The sequence below is a fragment of the Carassius auratus genome, unplaced genomic scaffold (genome assembly GCF_003368295.1).
Source record: "Carassius auratus strain Wakin unplaced genomic scaffold, ASM336829v1 scaf_tig00217103, whole genome shotgun sequence".
Classification (NCBI taxonomy): Eukaryota; Metazoa; Chordata; class Actinopteri; order Cypriniformes; family Cyprinidae; genus Carassius; species Carassius auratus.
The window spans coordinates 26,539-33,370 of record NW_020528895.1 but is presented as its reverse complement, the minus strand read 5'-3'; the positions used below and the strand labels follow the sequence as shown (position 1 = coordinate 33,370).

The following is a 6,832-nucleotide window of genomic DNA, read 5'->3' as shown; positions in this document are numbered from 1 at the left end:
ATAGCGAATTATCAGTGCACCGTAAAAAGAAAATTTTGATTGAGGCAGCCCTTCACCACTGACTACTGAGCAACAGACCTGAGCGATTCACCCCCAGAGTTTACGTCCACACCTGATCACACTCACCTGTTTGTGACTTATAGTTAGTAAAACTGAAGACCTTGATTAATGTGTTCAGGTGCACTGCACTAGGTTGGTGCAAAACTCTGCATGTAAGTGGACCTTGAGAGACAATGTGGAGATCTCCTGCAATATGTTCTGAACATGAACTATAAAGAGACAGAATGACTTACAACACTGGTTTCCAATCCTGGGCTGGAGGACCAGCGTTCTGCAGAGTTTCTGCTGATCCTTGATCAGCTGCTCAGGTCTGCTTAACTGGGGTTGGAGCTAAACTCTGAAAAAAGAGAAGACAACCAATATTATAATGTTAAAAAGTTAAACAACGTTAAAAATTTTTATCCATAAATATGCACAACATCTGAAATGCACAAAGATGACAAGAAAGAACTTTTCAACACTGAAAAATAAGAAGCAATATTAAATCACACATGCATTTTCTTTTCTTCTTATTATTCCTCTTCCAATAAGTTTATTCACAATTACCTTGTGGTTTATCAATGATTTTCAGTCTCTGAAATAGAAAAGATCTATCAATGATGAACTATTATTTACCCCGTTTGTATCTGCGAGGTGTTCATGACACATTTTACCAGTGTGTTAAGATCAGTAATTATGACTGTCGAATGTCTGACTTGACTCAGTGTATTCTGCCCCGAAACATATGATTAGACTATCAGTCGAATATCGGCAAGATTCGAAAATTCTGATTCGACAATGAAAAACCTTAGTCAAGGACACCCCTAGTAATTTCAAATATTACTATTTTACTGTATTTTAATCAAATAAATGCAGCAGTGGTGAGCATAAAATATTTATTTTAAATACATTTTTAAATAATATTTTCTATTTCTCTTCCACCTTTATTTGACCCTCTAACTTTAACACTCACTATTCTAATTCTATTCTTAAAAAAAAATCTAACTACCTTTCTAATCTTTTTGTATTCTATTTTCTTTACATTTATTATGCAATTGTGTGTGTGTGTTTGTGTATGTGTGTGTATATATATATGTGTGTGTGTGTGTAGGTGTAAAGACCTCTAACTAGCTTGTTCTATTCTTTTTTAAATTCTATCTGTTTTCTTTTTATTTATTATATTATTTAAAATCCCATGCTATGTGTCCTGTGTTAACCTAACTGAGACTTGTTATAGCACTTATATATCATTGCTCTTTTTGTTGTTTTTGATTGCTTCCACTGTCTTCATCTGTAAGTCACTTTGGATAAAAGAGTCTGCTAAATGAATAAATGTAAATATAAATGTAAATACATGATAAATCTGACCCTTAAACGTTTGAATGGTAGTGTATGTTTGAGGTATTACCTACTAGTTATATGTTTCATAATGTCTAAAAATGTTCTTCAGCTGGATACACGCATGGCCATCAGCATGGAAGAATCTAGCACATAAACAATCTGTCATTCTGTCAATCTGTCTAATCCAACAATATTTATTATACAATGCCATGTTTATTATAAATAAACTATAGCAGAGGTGAAATGCAGAAAAGAAAATTAATTTACAGATTATACAAAAAAATTAAAAGAATAATAACAGAATTTAAAGTTTTAGGTTTACTAACCGATTAATACTCTTACAGTGTGGACATCAAAATAACTAACAGGCAAACAAACACACACACACATATATATTATGAAAATATTATATAAACACACACATATATAAGAAAATTACAGATTCATGCTGATGTAGGCGAAATATATTGTGAAAAATCCACATAAAGTTACCTCTTGTAGTTAGCATTACAGTTGAGATGCTAACGGACTTTTTCTGAAGACACTGACCATTTCTATAAAGTACATTTTCAACGAAAGCGTGTCATTTACATGAAAGAAAGTTTCAGGGACACTTTTATGTAATATTTTTGTAATTTAGGGATTAAACTTACCTGAAATTAGTGAAAACAACCATGAGAGACAGCGTCCGTTCAGCTGCCTGACGGTTGAGCTGAGCCCCGTTTCCATGGTGACTCCAGTACAGCGCGTGACCAAGTGTTTTCAAAATATATTTAAATATATTTAACAGTGCTTCAGACATGATGTCTAATATATTTCTTCACTAGTTTATGTTAATGGCTTTGTGGTGCGAAATAAACGTTTTTTTTTTTTAGCTAAATTTGGACTAAAGCCCATTTACATCTATTTTTGGGCTAAATTTGGATAAAAAAAAAAAAAAGACGTTAAATGTCACTTTTTGGGCTTAATTTGGACCAAATCCGACGGACCAAACGAAGACCAATTTTCAACGTCGCTTTTTGGTCTTAATTTGGACCAAATCCGACGGACCAAACGAAGACCAATTTTCAACGTCGCTTTTTGGTCTTAATTTGGACCAAATCCGACGGACCAAACGAAGACCAATTTTCAACATCGCTTTTTGGTCTAAAAGATGGCCATGACGGGCCGACTTGATTTAGACCAGAAAACGACGTCCAAATGACGTCTGGTGCTGGGTGGGGAAGATCAGCACAGACCAAGGCTGCACCTTGTTTGTTATCTTTATTTTATAAGTGCACAAAGTTTTGTTGTTATTATGTTTGTATCCAAAAAAAAGTAGACCCTTTACAGATTCGATTGATGTATTGCTCTTATCTGTATGATTAAAACTGAAAGTGTAATTTAAGTAAATTTCAGGGTTATCAGGAGAAACATCTGAATTTAGCTCTTGGTGTGTTCTAACGTGTGGATTGCGTGCAATCGGCGTTTTAAAAGGTCTTAAATAAGAATGAATTCGCTCGTTGTGAGCTCCGTTGAGACCGTGCCTGAGCTGAGCAGCAGCAATTCTTTTCTCGTCTTTCTGACTGCTCTCTGCCCAGAAATAAATTATTAATGAGCCCTAACCCCTGTACTAATCAGATATGTTGGTTTAGCTTGTCAGTTTGAAGGAAATTGTATTATTTAACCGGTTTAAAAGTGAAACGAAACCCGACTCCTCCCGTAAATCTCATTGCAACTGTAGGGGCGCAATTTTTCTCAGACAATGTAAGTCTATGGGTAATGAATTTTTACATTTAAAAATTAATAATAAAAAAAAAACTTTAAGTCTGATCAGTCTGAAAAGATATAGCACACACCACCGCTCTATCCCGCAGGTGTCTGCCGAGTTTGGGGCTTGTGGCTATAAAGCCCTAGGAGGAGTAGCGTTTAGAATTTTTTTCTCAGAAGAATAATAATAAAAACTAGAATTAAAAGTTAGTGAACTAACTTTGATGTTGGCTTGGCCATCTTGGCCATGGGGCAAAAGAGCCACAGTACTTGTGTGCCCAACATTCTTGAGTTGCCCCGCTGCAAAAAAATAAAATAATAATACCATAAAATACCAATGTGTCCCTGAGCAAGACACTTAACCTCTAGTTGCTCCAGAGGCGTGCGACCTCTGACATATATAACAATTGTAAGTCGCTTTGGATAAAAGCGTCAGCTAAATGAATAAATGTAAGTGTAATGTAAATAAAAAAAATACACCTGCAACAGTCTTTTTCCATGGTCCATTGCTGTTTTCTTTTTTAATAAAAAGCCTAAGCTATGATAACAGCTAAGACAGGGTTGTCTAGCTGAATGCAAAAAAAGTCATGCAAAAACCATAATCTCCTAAATACCATTCAATTTAATCTTATTTTAATAGTACTGACAACATATTTTAAGTTATCACACATTACTGAAAAATTTAAGAAGGGACACTATTTATAGTATACTTAGGCGTGTCAAGAGCTAAACAAAAAGTACTGTTTCATTACAAAATACTGTAACTTTTATAAACGTTATACTATCACCACAAAATGTTTATTAATATTTATTATAAAATAAATATTTCATAAAACTGAAACTTAAATATATTATTTCTATAGGCTATACAAAACAGAAAAGAAAAAAGACTAAATAATAAGGCTGAATAAGCTGATCTATAGCATGTTAAATGGTGGTTGCCTGTCTATGAATGGCAGCCTACAGCCCTCTAAGCTCACAGAAGTGGTTTGACCCAAGTCCTCAGCAGCCAATGACATTGACCTCTTCAAACTGATTTTTAACGTTTACTTCACGTGTATTTAACACGTGAAATACACGTTAAATACCCGCTGATTTTTCACGTATATTTGACCCTCTTGGCCTTCCATACACATTAGACGTGAAAAAACGACATTGCGTTGTTTTGATATGGATTACTTTATCACAGAATATTTGTTCGGCAGCACTTGTTTGGTTTAAAAGTAAACATGTCAAGCTTTCTATAGATATATCTCTCATGTCTCTTCGTTGTGTATTCATGGAGTTACAGTTCATTTTAATGACGTGTTTGTAAATGAAGATCAGCGCAGACCAAGGCTGCGACCAAGGGAGCGAATTTATTCTTATTTAAGACCTTTTCAAATTAAATTATATCGGCGATTGCACGCAATCTACCCATTAGAACACACCAAGAGCTAAATTCAGATGTTTCTGAACTGTTTAAAGTAATAACATGTTTTAAAAAGGTCTTAAAGAAGAATAAATTCGCTCGTTGTGAGATCCATTTAGACAATGACTGAGCTGATCAGCCGTGATTCTTGTCTCGTCCTTTTTACTGCTCTCTGCCCAGAAATAAATTATTAATGAGCCCTAACACCTGTACTAATCAAATATGTAACTGAATATGAATGAGTGGTGAATTTCTATTCAAAATGTTGCATAATACGGATTTATTATTTTGCACTCATGACATAAATTACTAAATAACTCTCACTGCAACAACGTTTTATCAAAATATTCGTCAAATATCGAAGCTTGAGTCTTTAAACTTTCAATTGATGCACAGTTTGTCTAGATAAAGTAGCCCAGTGATGTTTAACGTGCTGTGAAAGTGAAACAATAATAAACTGGGGCCGTCGGCGATGTTTGACAGTAAAGGGGTTTTAATATTCAATCCAGCATTAATACTACCCATTTTCAATTTATTTTTCAACAGTTTATGTTCGCCAAGCTATTATGAATTTTGAAGTAATCGTGTACTTGATTTGACCGATCTACCGACCACTGTCCTCTGAAGCTGGAGATATGGATGTTATTTTCACCTAAGACAAAAAAAAAAAAAAATCACACAAGCACTCATTTTGATCTCTATAATATATTCTTATAATTGTTTTGTGTTGATTCGCTGCACTGTTTTAATTTAAAAGGCTGTCGTGACTTTTTTTCCTTCCAGTATTCATAAACTGTATTACGCTGTCATATGGGCTGCTGATGAAGTGCTCATTTCTCTCGTCTTTCTCTCGGTTCTTTGGCCTGAGACATAATGTATTAATGAGATCCGATCGGGTAATAATAACATATGTTGGTTTAGCTTGTCAGTGTGTTGCTGTCCCTGTCCGCGATACTCTCGGCTCTCTCTCGTGCACACGCGCCATCAGCTGCTCAGTTCAGTTTCCCGCAGCGCTGGGCTGAAGCCAACTTGATGTGTTGAATGCTCGGAGCACGTTATAAAACGTATTCTTAAAATACACATTTCTGTTTTAATAAATGGTCATATTAAATCATAGCATAACACATAAGTAGGTACAAAAATAATCAGTGATGCCTGCGACCCTTTTGGTCTCAGTGTAGCTCCCTGCTTTACCATGTTATGCAACGCTGAGCAATCGCTGCGACGTTCAGACTGACAGAGAAATCTCACAAGCACATATAAACACTCATTTTCATGTGTGTAATATATTCTTCTAATTGTTTTGTGCCGTTTCGCTGCAGTGTTTTAATGTGAAAGGCTGTAAATGTGGACTTCAAGTGTTCAGAGAAATACATCGCCAGCTCGCGAGCAGTTGGCTGCCGCGAATATATCATGTTATTACTTTAAACAGTTCAGAAACATCTCAATTTAGCTCTTGGTGTGTTCTAACGTGTGGATTGCGTGCAATAGCGTTTTTAAAATGTCTTAAATAGGAATGAATTCGCTTGTTGTCGGCTCCGTGTAGACAGCCTGAGCTGAGCAGCAGCGATTCTTCTCTCGTCTGACTGCTCCCCTCCCCTAAATCTCATTGCAACTGTAGGGGCGCAATTTTTCTCAGACAATTTTTACATTTAAAAATTAATAAAAAAAAAACTTGAAGTCTGATCACTCTGAAAAGATATAGCACACACCACCCCTCTATCCCGCAGGTGTCTGCCGAGTTTGGGGCTTGTGGCTTTAAAGCCCTAGGAGGAGTAGCGTTCAGAATTTTTTTCTCAGAAGAATAATAATAAAAAAAATAAAAATAAGTTTAAATAGCATAACAGTATGTTGGCTTGTTGCCAAGCCAACATAACTAGAATTAAAAGTTAGTGAACTAACTTTGATGTTGGCTTGGCCATCTTGGCCATGGAGCAAAAGAGCCAAAGTACTTGTGTGCCCAACATTGAGTTGCCCCGCTGCAAAATTAATACAAATAATAATGCCATAAAAAAATACACCTGCAACAGTCTTTTTCCATGCTCCCTTGCTGTTTTCTTTTTTTAATAAAAAGCCTGGGCTATGATAACAGCTATGACAGGCTTGTCTAGCTGGATGTGAAATAAGTCATGCCTATTTTTCTCGTGTATGTATTTCACAGTCCTGCCACCGTCACGTTGTGGGCAACGACACACAAGATAACTGAAACAATGCATTTTAAATCAAGGAGATCATAAGGGGTCCAAGCACAATGGTTTGTATAGATGATGCAGTTACACACTGTTTAAAATT

The 6,832-nt window shown here is 35.7% G+C and overlaps 1 long non-coding RNA gene across 2 annotated transcripts; it reads right to left on the bottom strand.

Moving 5' to 3' along the window:
- Positions 1 to 309: 309 nt before the first annotated feature.
- LOC113100023 (uncharacterized) lies at positions 310 to 2,069 on the bottom strand. 2 transcript variants are annotated; one of them, XR_003289560.1, is made up of 5 exons: positions 2,034 to 2,069; positions 1,873 to 1,934; positions 1,707 to 1,741; positions 1,452 to 1,523; positions 310 to 397 (listed from the first exon to the last, which is right to left on the bottom strand). It is a non-coding gene; the product is annotated as an uncharacterized LOC113100023 (long non-coding RNA). The 2 variants fall into 2 exon arrangements; XR_003289559.1 differs by having other exon boundaries at positions 335 to 634.
- Positions 2,070 to 6,832: the final 4,763 nt, after the last annotated feature.